Below are 14,264 nucleotides of genomic sequence, written 5' to 3'. Positions count from 1 at the left end.
GATCTTAGACTGGGAATGAACTCTGTATGCTTAGACTGGGGATGAATCCGTATGCCTAAGTCAACTCACGAAATGAGCGTGCGGGCACTCAGCCGATCAGAGAGGCATAATGCGCAAGCCAAGGATTAGCTCGATCCCCCTCTGCGTACTGCCGATCTCGCTGTCAGTCCTGCTGCCACAACCCTCGGTCCGGCTAGGACTTAGACATGGAATGAACTCCGTATGCCTAAGCCAACCCACAAAACGATCGTGCGAGTGTCACGGGCTCCGACCTTAGACTCAGAAACTATGTGGCCTTAGGCTTAGAATCTCCTTTTTTATGCCTAAGTCAGCCTAAAACACAAGCGTGCAGGCACTAGAACAATGGGAGGGCTGATTACGCAAGTTAAAGAGAAACAGGATAAGAAGACATAATTCTAGAAATGCTCTTGTATTCACTGAAACATAAGTGTTTGATGGTGTACAAATGAGGGTGGAGCAGCCTTTTATTTGTAATTGAGGCTCCAGCTACAACTTAATGGCATATCCCTAGAATAAAGGCTAAAATCATGGGATTATACAGATTACAATCAATTAGGATGCTAACTCCTAATTTTCTGGGTCAACCAAATCTGCCAGGATGCTCTAGCTGATCCTGCCTGCTTCCAGAAGCTTCCCTTGCGTGTCCAGCACCTTGGGCCCTTCTGGATGTGGTACGGGCATCTTGTATGCCAGGCCTTGGTCTCACGGGCTGGCCTGCAAGTTGGGTGGGCATTTTGAACTCGTTTGCTAGGCTTTATGCACAGATACCCGCCAGCACGCCTGGTCTACAGGCCTTAACCTCTGGCTCGCCTGCTGGTGCACCTGATGTGCCTGGCGTGCCCGCCCAGGGTGTGACATTCTCCCCCACCTAATTACACAGCGCCCTCATTGTGTCTTCCGCATGGTACTGCCTAATCTGGTCCCTGAACTGCCATAAGTCATCTGTTGGTTCCCAGCTTGCCTCACTATCTAAAAGTCCCTTCCAGCACACCAAGTACTCTTATCTTGGCTGATAATTCTTTCGTCTCACCTCTCGATCAGCTATGATGTCGTGGACCTCCTTCTCATATGAGGCCTTTGCTCCCAATGGTGAACGCTTTGACTCTGCCCATCCTGGATCTCCTTTATTGGCTTGAGCATGCTCACATGGAACACCGGGTGTACCCTCAGCTTGGGTGGCATATCCAGCTTGTAGGCAACTTTGCCTACCCTCTTGACTACTCAAAAAGGTCATACCTCCGAACTAGGCCTTTGTGCAGCCCCATATGGTGCACAATGGGATGTAGCTTCACCAACACCAAGTCTCTAACCTGGAATTGCACGTCCCGCCTATTCTGGTCTACCCACTTCTTCGACCTCTTGGCCGCCTTGTGTAGACAAACTCTGGCCAAGTCAGTTTGCTCCTACCATGCCTTGGCAAACTTGTATGCTACTAGATTCAGCCCTGTATAACCTGCAGTAATCGAACCAGGTGTTAGTGGTTGTTGCCCTGTCACAACCTCAAATGGGCTCTAGTTCGTTACCTCACTCCTTTACAAGTTGTAGGAAAACTGCGCAATATCTAGCAGCTTTGGCCAGTCCCTTTGTGTGGCATTCACATAGTGCCTGAGGTAGATCTCCAATAGTCCATTTACTCGCTCTATCTGCCCATCGGTCTGTGGATGCATGCTGGTGGAAAAGTTCAAGTCTGACCTCAACAGCTTGAACAACTCAATCCAGAACCTGCCCGTGAAACGCCCGTCCCGATCACTAACAATGGTCCTCGGCACTCCCCAGTACTTAACCGTGTTCTTCAGGAACAATCGAGCTGCCTCCTCGACTGGGCACTCCTTGGTTGCTGGAATGAAGATTCCATACTTGGAAAACCTGTCCACCACTACCATGATGCTTCCAAACCCTTCTGCTTTGGGTAGACTAACTATAAAGTCCAGAGAAACACTCTCCCATGGTCGCTCTGGCATTGGCAATGGCTCTAAGAGACCCCCTGGTTTCTTGAGCTCCACCTTGTCCTATTAACACACAAGACAAGTCTTCACATAGGCCTCCACATCATCCTTCATGTGCGGCCAGTAGTACCAGTCCTCGATCAGCATCAGGGTGCAACTCATTTCGGGGTGTCCAGCCCATCTTGAATCATGGCATTCTTGCAAAACTTCCTTGCAGAGTTTCCCATGCTATGGTACAAACAGTCTACTACCCCTGGTGTACAACAACCAATCCTACAACCAAAATCGCCTAGTCTTACCTTGCTGGGTGTACTCTATCAAAGCCTTGGTTGTAGGATCATGCGTAAGTCCCTCCTTGATGCGCGGCATCAATGACCCCTCGGTTGGCAAATGGCAGCAAGGTTAGCCTTTCTGCTCAAGGTGTTTGCCACTAGGTTCGCCCGTCCTAGCTTGTACTCCATCTGAAAATCAAATTCTACAAGAAAATCTTGCCATCTCGCCTGCTTGAGGGATAGCTTTTTCTGCGTCTGGAAGTAGCTGGTCACCACATTGTCCATCCTCACCATGAACCTCGACCCCAACAGGTAATGGCGCCAAGTGCGCAAGTAGTGTACCACTGTAGTCATCTCCTTCTCTTGGACCGTGTACTTGCGTTCAGTCTCATTTAGCTTCATGCTCTCGAACGTGACTGGACGTCCCTCCTACATCAACACACCCCCTATGGCAAAGTTTGATGCATCCGTATGTACTTCATACGGCTTGGCATGGTCTGGCAAGGCCAAGATTGGCTTCTTGGTCCAGCCCGCTTCAACCTATGAAAGGCTTCCTGGCACCCTGCACTCCACTCCCATGCTCTCCCTTTCTTGAGCAAGTCAGTCAATGGCATGGCTATTGCTGAGTGACCTTTGATGAAGCACTTGTAGTAGTTAACTAGCCCAAGGAATGATCTCAACTCAGTGACCTTGGCTGGCTGTTGCCACTCCAGGGTGGCGTGTATCTTGCTTTCATCCATGCGTATCCTACCACCTCCCACTATGTGGCCTAGGAACGAGATCTCCTGCTGGGCGAATGAGCACTTCTCCCTCTTGACAAACAGCTTGTGCACCCGCAACACCTCAAACACCTGTCTCAAGTGGTCTACATGCTCTCCCAAAATCTAGCTGTAGATCATAATGTCATCCAAATAAACGATAACAAATCGATCAAGGAACGACTGAAGTACCTTGTTCATAAGGGTGCAGAATGTTGTTGGAGAGTTCGTGAGTCTAAAAGGCATCACCAAGAACTCATACGAGCCATACCAAGTGACACATGCTGTCTTTGGCTCATCTCCCTCCGCGATCTTGACTTGATAGTAGCCCGACCTCAAATCCAGCTTGGTGAAGCACCTTACACTCCCAAGTTGATCAAACAAGTCCGCAATGAGTGGGATGGGGTACTTGTTCTTGATGGTCAACTTGTTCAAAGCCCGATAGTCTATGCATAGCCACAACGACCCATCATGCTTGCGTTGGAATAGAATCGGTGCACCATAGGGCACCTTCGATGGCCTGATGAAGCCAGCATCAACTAACTCTTTGAGCTGCTTCCTCAACTCCTCTAACTCTGGTGAAGACATTTGGTAAGGGGCTCTAGCTGGTGGCTTGGCCTCGGACACCAGCTTGATCTTATGGTCCACCTCCCTCTTAGGTGGTAGCTTGCTAGGCAACTTTGCGGGCATCACATCACTAAAGGTCTTCAGCACCTTTAGCACCTCCAAGGGTGACTCGATCTCCTTCTCCCTTGGCTCATCATATTTCAGGGCTACCAAGAAGGTGTCTTCTTATCTGCTTATCGCCTTGGCAAATTGGATGGCTGACACCACCCGTGACCCAACTCCAAACCCTCTCCTCAATGGCACTAGGCATTGGCACCGTGCATCCAAGATGCAAACACAATCAGCAAAAGGCACAAAGAGGGCGTTAATCCAAACAAAGAAATCCAACCCAATCATAAATTCATAGTCATCAAGGGGTATTACCTCTATGGTCTCCTTGCCTTTCCAGTCTCCAAGCTACAACTCCACTCCCCGTGCTACTCCAATGGCTGGAACTTCCTTGGAGTTCACCATTTTGATGGTACCAGTCCCTTTCTGCACCTTTAATCTGAGCTTCTGGGCTCTATCACCTGAAATAAAAAGATGTAAGGCACCTGTGTCCACCAATACGCTCACCTTCTGACCCACAACCATTAGATCCGTAAACATCAAGCCCTTTGGCTTACGTCTCCCCTTACTCTGGATAGCATTGAGCACTAACGACCCAAGCTTTACTGCCTCTGACTCTGGCTCCTCATCAGACTCCTTGTCTACAGCAGCCAGTTTGCCCTTCTGTGGGTAATTGGGTGCTATGTGGCTCCCTCCACATAGGTAGCATGCTAGTGGCTCTCGGTCCCCTTTTGCTTTCCACTTGCCTACTGATGGCTTCCTCTCGCCATCCTTGGTTGAACGGTCTTGATCTCCATCCTTGGACTCTCGATCAAGGTTTTTCCCCTTAGATTGCTTCTTTCGGTCCCTATCGTCCCTGCCCTTACCCTTGGGCTTGGTAGACTCGAACTTGTTCAGAGGCTTGAACTCTATCAAGGCCTCGGCAGTAGTCATAGCGTTAGCCAAGTCATGAACTCCTCTCCTTTGTAGCTCATGCTTCACCCACGGCTTCAGCCCATCCATGAAAGCAAATAAGGCATCTTTCTCACTTAGATCCAAGATCTGTAGCATCAGTTCAGAGAATTTTTGGACATACTCCCTTATGTCCCTTTGTTGGCTCAGCCTACGCAACTTTGCCCGCGCCTCATCATCGGCATACTCTGGGTAAAATTATTCTCTGAACTCCTTTTGGAACTCTGCCCAGGTTCCAATCTTGCCATTCCCACGCCTGACACCATCACACCTGTGCCTCCACCATAATAAAGCTACATCAGTGAGATACATAGCAGCGGTGCTTACTTTTATCGCCTCGTCTTGCATGCCCATGGCCTGGAAGTACTGCTCCATACCCCATAGGTAGTTGTCTACTTCCTTGGCTACCTTAGACCCCTTAAACTCCTTAGGCTTGGGGACATCCAATCTGGACTTGGACACTCCAGCAAACATGCCATTCCCAATGGCAGTCTTACAAGCAACGAGCTCACTAGCAAGCTCCTCCATCCGCTGGTGCATGGCTTTTATGCCATTGCACAAGGTTAGCACTTCAGCCTCTAAGGTCTGATTCTTTCGGGTGAACACATCCATGCCTTTGTTGAAAGCAGCTTCCAGCTCACTTTGGATCTCTTCCCCCATGGAGTATAGCGATGCAATGTGAGTCTCTACCTCCTCAAGCTTCTCCCCCATATTGCCTACGGTCACCTCTACGTTGGCCAGCCTACCGTCCATGGTAGACCAGATATCTCTAGAACTGGCTTTCTCGCCTCTTCCCCGCCCATGCTCTTGGGCCTCTGGTTGTTGGCTAGCAACGTTGCTTTGGGATGCCATCTCCTCAATCATGATCTAACCTGCACAACACAACTGTCATGGGCTTCGACCTTAGACTCAGAAACCGTGTGGCCTTAGGCTTGGAATCTCCTCTTTTATGCCTAAGTCAGCCTAAAACACAAGCATGCTGGCACTAGAACAATGGGAAGGGCTGATTATGTAAGTTAAAGAGAAACAGGATAAAAAGACAAAATTCTGGAAATGCTTTTGTATTCACTGAAACAGAAGTGTTTGATGGTGTACAAATGAGGGTGGAGCAGCCCTCTATTTATAGTTGAGGCTCCAGCTACAACTTAATGGCATATCCCTAGAATAAAGGCTAAAATCATGGGATTATACAGATTACAATCAATTAGGATGCTAACTCTTAATTTTTAGGGTCAACCAAATCTGCCAGGATGCTCTAGCTGATCTTGCCTGCTTCCAAAAGCTTCCCTTGTGTGTCCAGCACCTTGGGCCCTTCTGGATGTGGTGCGGGCAGCTTGTATGCCAAGCCTTGGTCTCACGGGCTGGCCTACAAGTTGGGTGGGTGTTCTGAACTCGTTTGCTAGGCTTTGCGCACAGATACCCGCCAGCATGCTTGGTCTGAGGGCCTTAACTTCTAGCTCGCCTATTGGTGCACCTGATGTGTCTGGCACGCCCGCCTAGGGCATGACACGGGTGCTCAGCCGGTTGGAAAGGTAGAATGCACAAGCCGACGATCGACCCGGTCCTTCCCTGTGTGCTGTCGATCCTGCTACTGGTTCTGCTGCCGTAACCCTCGGTCCGATCCGATCTTAGATTGGGAATGAACTCCGTATGCTTAGACTGGGGATGAACTCCGTATGCCTAAGTCAACCCATAAAATGAGCGTGCGGGCGCTGAGCCGGCCGGAGAGGCATAATGTGCAAGCCAGGGATCGACCCAATCCCCCTTTATGTGCTGCCGGTCCTGCTGCCACAACCCTCGATTTGACTGGGGCTTAGACATGGAATGAACTCCGTATGCCTAGGCCAACCTACGAAACGAGCGTACGGGCACTCAGTCGGCCGGAGAGGCAGAATGCGCAAGTCAGGGATCGGCCCGATCCCCCCTGCGTGCTGTCGATCCAATTGCCACGACCCTTAGTCCAGTCTGATCTTACACTGGGAATGAACTCCGTATGCATAAGTCAACCAATGAAACGAGCATGCGGGTGCTGAGCCGGCCGAAGAGGCATAATGCGCAAGCCAGGGATCGGCCCGATCCCCCTCTGCGTGTTGCCGATCCCGCTGCCACAACCCTCAGTTCGACTGGGGCTTAGACATGGAATGAACTCCCTATGCCTAAGCCAACCCATGAAATGGGCATGCGAGCGCTCAGCCGACCGGAGAGGCAGAATGTGCAAGCCGGGGATCGGCCTAGTCCCTCCTGCGTGTTGCCGATCCTGCTGCCACAACCCTCGGTCTGGCTAGGACTTAGACATGGAATGAACTCCCTATGCCTAAGCCAACCCACAAAACGAGCGTGTAGGGCGCTCAGTAGGCCGGAGAGGCAGAATGCGCAAGCTAGGGATCGGCCCGATCCCCCCTGCATGCTATCGATCCGGTCCAATCTTAGACTGGGAAGGAACTCCATATGCTTAGATTGGAGAAGAACTTCGTATGCCTAAGTCAACCCACGAAACGAGCGTACGGGCGCTCAACCGACCGAAGAGGCATAATGCACAAACAAGGATCAGCCCGATCCCCCTCTACGTGCTGTCGATCCCGTTGCCAGTCATGCTACCACAACCCGCGGTCTGACTGGGGCTTAGACATGGAATGAACTTCGTATACCTAAGCCAACCCACAAAACAAGCGTGCGGGCACTCAGTCGATCGGAGAGGCAGAATACGCAAGCCAGAGATCGGCCCGGTCCCTCCCTGCGTGCTGCCAATCCTACTGCTGGTCCTGCTGCAGTAACCCTCGATCCAGTCTGATCTTAGATTGGGAATGAACTCCATATGCTTAGACATGGAATGAACTCCGTAAGCCTAAGCCAACCCACGAAACAAGCGTGCAGGCGCTCAACCGGCCGGAGAGGTTGAATGTGCAAGCCAGGGATCGGCCCGATCTCCCCTGCGTGCTATCGATCCTGCTGCCGTAACCCTCGGTTCGGTCAAATCTTAGTCTGGGAATGAACTCCATATGCCTAAGTCAACCCATGAAACAAGCGTGCGGGTGCTGAGCCGATCGGAGAGGCATAATGCGCAAGCCGGGGATCGGCCCGGTCCTTCTCTGCATGCTGCCGGTCCCACTGCCACAACCCTCAGTCCAGCTGGGGCTTAGACATGGAATGAACTCCCTATGCCTAAGCCAACCCACAAAACGAACGTGCGGGCACTCGACCGATCGGAGAGGCAGAATGCATAAGCCGAGGATTGGCCTTGTCCCCCCTGCGTGCTGTCGATCCTACTACCGTAACCCTCGGTCCAGTTTGATCTTAGACTGGGAATGAACTTCGTATGCTTAAATCGGGAATGAACTCCATACGACTAAGTCAACCCATGAAACGAGCATACGGACGCTCAGCCAACCAGAGAGGCAGGATGCGCAAGCCGGGTATCGAACGGGTGGTAGGTGGGTTCAAGCACATCTTCATATTTTCGCCAGGCCAATGCCATTTTTATGGCTTGTAAATTCATACAATGGTCCCCTACGCCTTCTTGCGAAGTTTCATGGCAAGACGACCCGTTTTCTATTTTTCACAATTTTTGAAACTTTTTACAGTTTGGGATTTTTGAAAATTTTTTTAGAAAGAGTTTTGTCCCCAAATTTGGTAGAGGTTATCCTTGTATTTTTTTTGGCATGTACAAAAACATTCAGCTAAAAACTCGAAGTGGAGAAGATTTTTTGACCGTTTGAAAAAAGTGTCCCCATGTTAGACACTTTAATGGCTACTGGCAGCAAACCTATAAAATCTCAAATGCTCTTTAAGGGGGTGTGAGTTCTCGAGGTTCGATGAGGGATAGGGCGCCAATATAAGGGCCAAGTACTAGCACCCATCGTACATCATGTGCGCACACCCCCCGGCCCCCCAATCATCCGAACCCCCAATGTCGTCGGTTAGGCTCTCCGACGATGCCATGGCGATGGTGCCTCGGGCAAAAAAAATGCGGTACCAGCACATGCTCGAGCCCAGCATGTGCATCGTGGCTCAAAATCTTAGACTTGGAATGAACTCCGTATGCTTAGACATGGAATGAACTCTGTATGCCTAAGCCAACCCAAAAGATGAGCGTACGGGTGCTCAGCCGACCGGAGAGGTCGATCGGAGAGGCATAATAAGCAAGTCGGGGATCGACCCGGTCCCCCTCTGCGTGCTGCCGATCCCGCTGCCACAACCCTCATTTCGGCTGGGGCTTAGACATGGAATGAACTCCATATGCCTAAGCTAACCCAAGAAACGAGCTGCAGGCGCTTAATCGGTCGGAGAGGCAGAATGCGCAAGCCGAGGAACGGCTTGGTCCCCTCCTACGTGCTGTCAATCCTGCTGTCGTAACCCGCAGTGTAGTCTGATCTTAGACTAGGAATGAACTCTGTATGCTTAGACATGGAATGAACACTGTATGCCTAAGCCAACCCACAAAATGAGCATGCAGGCGTTCAGCCGACCGAAGAGGCAGAATGCGCAAGCCGGGGTTCGGCCTGATCCCTCCTGTGTGCTATCGATCCGGCTGCCATAACCCTCGGTTCAGTCTGATCTTAGATTGGGAATGAACTCCGTATGCCTAAGTCAACCCACAAAATGAGCATACGGGCATTGAGCTGGCCGGAGAGGCATAATACGCAAGCCAGGGATCGGCCCGATCCCCTTCTACGTGCTGTCGGTCCCGCTACCACAACCCTCGGTTCGGCTGGGGCTTAGACATGGAATGAACTCCCTATGCCTAAGCCAACCCACGAAACGGGCGTGCGGGCGCTCAGTCGATCGAAAAGGTAGAATGCACGAGCCGAGGATCCGTCCGGTCCCCCCTACGTGCTGCCGATCCTGCTACCGCAACCCTCGGTCCGGTCCGATCTTAGACTAGGATTGAACTCTATATGCTTAGACTAGGGATAAACTCAGTATGCCTAAGTCAACCCACGAAATGAGCGTGTGGTTGCTCAGTCGACCAGAGAGGCAGGATGCGCAAACCAGGGATCGAACGGGTGGTAGGTTGGTTTAAGCACATCTTCATATTTCTGCCATGCCAATGCCATTTTCATGGCTTGTAAATTCATACAATGGTCCCTAAGCCTTCATGTGAAGTTTTGTGGCAAGACGACCCATTTTCTATTTTTCATGATTTTTGAAACTTTTTGCGGTTCAGATTTTTTCAAATTTTTTTAGAAAGAGTTTTGTCCCCACATTTGGTAGAGGTGATCCTTGTATTTTTTTTGGCATGCACAAAAAAATTCAGCTAAAAAATCGAAGTGGAGAAGATTTTGTGACCATTTGAACAAAGTGTCCCCATTTCAGTCACTTTAATGGCTACTGGCAGCAAACCTATAAAATCTCAAATGCTCTTCAAGGGGGTGTGAGTTCTGGAGGTTTGATGAGGGATAGGGGGCCAATATAAGGGCCAAGTACCAGCACCCACCGCACATCATGTGCGCACACCCCCCGACCTCCCAATCGTTGGAAGCCCCAATGCCGTCGGTTAGGCTCCCGACGATGCTCTGGCGATGGTGCCCCGGGCAAAGAAAATGTGGCATCAGCACATGCTCGAGCCCAGCATATGCACCGTGGCTCAAAATCTTAGACTGGGAATAAACTCCGCATGCCTAAGCCAACTCATGAAACGAGCGTACGGGCGTTCAGTAGATCGGAGAGGCAGAATGCGCAAGCCGGGGATTGGCCTGGTCCTCCCTGCGTGCTGTCGATCCTGCTATCGCAACCCTCAGTCCGGTCCGATCTTAGAGTGGGAATGAACTCCATATGCATAAGTCAACCCACGAAACGAGCGTACGGGCGCTGAGCCGGTCGAAGATGCATAATGCCCAAGTGGGGGATCGACCCGGTTCCCCCTCTGCGTGCTATCGGTCCCGCTGCCACAACCCTCTATGCGGCTGGGGCTTAGACATGGAATGAACTCCCTATGCCTAAGCCAACCCATGAAATGGGCGTGCAGGCACTCAGCAGGCCGGAGAGATAGAATCCACAAGCCGGGGATCGGCCTGATCCCCCCTGCGTGCTGCCGATCCTGCTACCGCAACCCTCGGTCTGGTCCGATCTTAGACTAGGAATGAACCCTATATGCTTAGACTGGGGATGAACTCTGTATGCCTAAGTCAACCCATGAAATGAGCGTGCGGGCGCTCAGCTGGCCGGAAAGGCATAAGGCACAAGTCGGGGATCAGCTCGATCCCCCTCTGCGTGCTACCGATCCCGCTGTCGGTCCTGCTACCACACCCCTTGGTCCGGCTTGGGTTAGACATGGAATGAACTCCGTATGCCTAAGCCAACCCATGAAATGAGCGTACGGGTGCTCAACCAGTCGGAGAGGCAGAATGCGCAAGTTGGGGATCAGCCCGATCCCCCCGGCGTGCTATCGATCCTGTTGCTGGTCCTACTGCCACAACCTCGATCCGGTCTGATCTTAGATTGGGAAAGAACTCTGTATGCTTAGACATGGAATGAACTCCGTATGCCTAAGCCAACCCACGAAACGAGCGTGTGGGCGCTCAGCCGACCAGAGAGGCAGAACGCACAAGCTGGGGATAGGCTCGAACCCCCCTGTGTGCTGTCGATCCTGCTGTAGCAACCCTCGGTCCAGTCCGATCTTAGACTGGGAATGGACTCCGTATGCCTAAGTCAACCCACAAAATGAGCGTGCGGGCTCTGAGCCGACCAGAGAGGCATGATGCGCAAGCCGGGAATCCGTCCGATCCCTCTTTGCGTGCTGTCGGTCCCGCTAACACAACACTCGGTCCGGCTGGGGCTTAGACATGGAATGAACTGCCTATGCCTAAGCCAACCCACGAAACTGGAGTGCGGGTGCTCAGCCGACCGGTGAGGTAGAATGCGCAAGCCGGGGATCGGCCCGATCCCCCTTGTGTGCTATTGATCCTGTTGTCGCAACCCTCGGTCCGGTCCAATCTTACACTAGGAATGAACTCTGTATGCATAGACTAGGGATGAACTCCGTATGCCTAAGTCAACCCACGAAACGAGCGTGCAGGCGCTCAGCCGACCAGAGAGGTAGGATGCGCAAGCCGGGGATCGAACGGGTGGTAGGTGGGTTCAAGCACATCTTCATATTTCTGATATTCCAATGCCATTTTTATGGCTTTTAAATTCATACAATGGTCCCCTAAGCCTTCATGTGAAGTTTCGTGGCAAGACGACCCATTTTCTATTTTTCACGATTTTTGAAACTTTTTACGGCTTGGGATTTTTTTAAATTTTTTTAGAAGGAGTTTTGCCCCCAAATTTGGTAGTGGTGATCCTTGTATTCTTTTTGGCATGCACAAAAAAATTTAGCTAAAAACTTGAAGTGGAGAAGATTTTGTGACCGTTTGAAAAAAGTGTCCCTATTTCAGACACTTTAATGGCTACTGGCAGCAAACCTATAAAATCTCAAATGCTTTTTCAGGGGGTGTGAGTTTTCAAGGTTTGATGAGAGATAGGGGGCCAATTTAAGGGCCAAGTACCAGCACCCATCGCACATCATGTGCGCACACCCCTCGGCCCCCCCAATCGTCGAAACCCCCAATGCCGTCGGTTAGGCTCTCCGACGACGCTCCGACGATGGTGCCTCGAGCAAAAAAAATGCGGCACCAGCACATGCTCGAGCCCAGCATGTGCACCGTGGCTCAGAATCTTAGACTGGGAATGAACTCCATATACTTAGACATGGAATGAACTCTGTATGCCTAAGCCAACCAACGAAACGAGCGCGCGGGCGCTCAGCCGACCGGAGAGGCAGAATGCGCAAGCCGAGGATCAGCTCGGTCCTCCCTGCATATTGTCGATCCTGCTGCCACAGCCCTCGGTCTGGTCGGATCTTAGACTGGGAATGAACTCCGTATGCATAAGTCAACCCACGAAACGAGCATACGGGCGCTGAGCCGGCCAAAGAGGCATAATGTGCAAGTCGAGGATCAGCCCGATCCCCTTCTGCGTGCTGCCGGTCCTGCTACTACAACCCTCAGTTCGACTGGGGCTTAGACATAGAATGAACTCCCTATGCCTAAGCCAACCCACGAAATGGGCGTGCGGGCACTTAGTCGGCCAGAAAGGCAGAATGCGCAAGTCGAGGATCGGCCTGATCCCCCTGCATGCTACCAATCCTGCTGTCGCAACCCTCGATCCGGTCTGATCTTAGACTAGGAATGAACTCCGTATGCTTAGACTGGGGATGAACTCCATATGCCTAAGTCAGCCCATAGCGCTCAGCCGGCCAAAGAGGCATAATGCGTAAGCTGGGGATCAACCTAATCCCCCTCTGCGTACTGTCGATCCCACTGCCAGTCCTACTGCCACAACCCTCGATCCGACTGGGGCTTAGACATGGAATGAACTCTGTATGCCTAAGCCAACCCACGAAACGAGCGTGCAGGCACTCAACGGGCTGGACAGGTAGAATGCGTAAGCCGGGGATCAGCCCGGTCCCCCCTGCGTGCTGTCGATCCTGCTACTGGTCCTGCTGCTGCAACCCTCGATCCAGTCCAATCTTAGACTGGAAATGAACTTTGTATGCTTAGATATGGAATGAACTCCGTATGCCTTAGCCAACCCACGAAACGAGCGTGCGAGCACTCAGTCGACCGGAGAGTTAGAATGCACAAGTCGAGGATCGACCCGGTCCCCCCTGTGTGCTGTCCATCCTACTGTCACAACTATTAGTCTGGTCTGATCTTAGACTAGGAATGAACTCCGTATGCCTAAGTCAACCCATGAAATGAGCGTACGGGGGCTGAGCCGGCCGAAGAGGCATAATGCGTAAGTCGGGTGTTATGAGCCAACCTTGTATAGGGCCATGACCAGGACTTAGGTTGCCGTAAGCCACCCATGTATAGGGCCATGGCTGGGTAGATCCCTTGTGATAGGAAAAGTGTCCCCATTTCAAACATTGTAATGGTTACTGGTAGCATAGCTCTAAAATTCTAAGGCTCTTTAGGGGGTGCACCGGCAGCGTAGTGTTGGGCTGTCTCACCGGTTGCTATGCGATCCTAGGGCACCCACCAAGGGCTACCCCCTGGCCCTGGTGATGATGGGAGGTCCTGATGTATGATTCCTGACTATAATAAAACTCACCCCGATTGAATGTCTCGATTGTTGCCTCGATGTGTTTTTCTTTTTCTCGATGTGAATATGCCTTCTTGTGTGTATGCTTGAGATCGATCCCGATATATTGTGTCTTATTGTGAATGCTTGGGACTAACCATGGCTTATGGTTATTTTGTTCAGATATCGATCTATTAAAGGCTAACTTGGTTGGGAGCACCCATTCAAGTGCCTCACGGTCTATTGCTTGCTGAGAGAAAGCTTAGTCCGTGACACGTGGTATCAGAGCACGACTGAGAAGTGCTAGAAAAATGGATGAGATGGCCACAAGTGGTGGACCCAATCATCAACTGAGAATTGAGGAACTTGAGGCCGCGGTGGCCACAATGAAAACTCATATGGTGACTAAAGACCGAGTGAAGAAGATCGAGACAACCCAGCAGGAGTTGTTCGATACTCTCCACAACGTGAGCAAAAAGGCTAGAGATGCCTTGAACATTCTCCAAAAAGAGTTTGAGGAGCTCAGAGCACAGGTGAGCATCCTACAAATGGCTATGGCCAGATTGGGTTCGAGCTCG

The sequence above is a fragment of the Durio zibethinus genome, chromosome 3 (assembly GCF_047325235.1).
Source record: "Durio zibethinus cultivar Kanyao isolate XHJ-2024 chromosome 3, ASM4732523v1, whole genome shotgun sequence".
Classification (NCBI taxonomy): Eukaryota; Viridiplantae; Streptophyta; class Magnoliopsida; order Malvales; family Malvaceae; genus Durio; species Durio zibethinus.
This window is presented reverse-complemented; position numbering follows the sequence as displayed.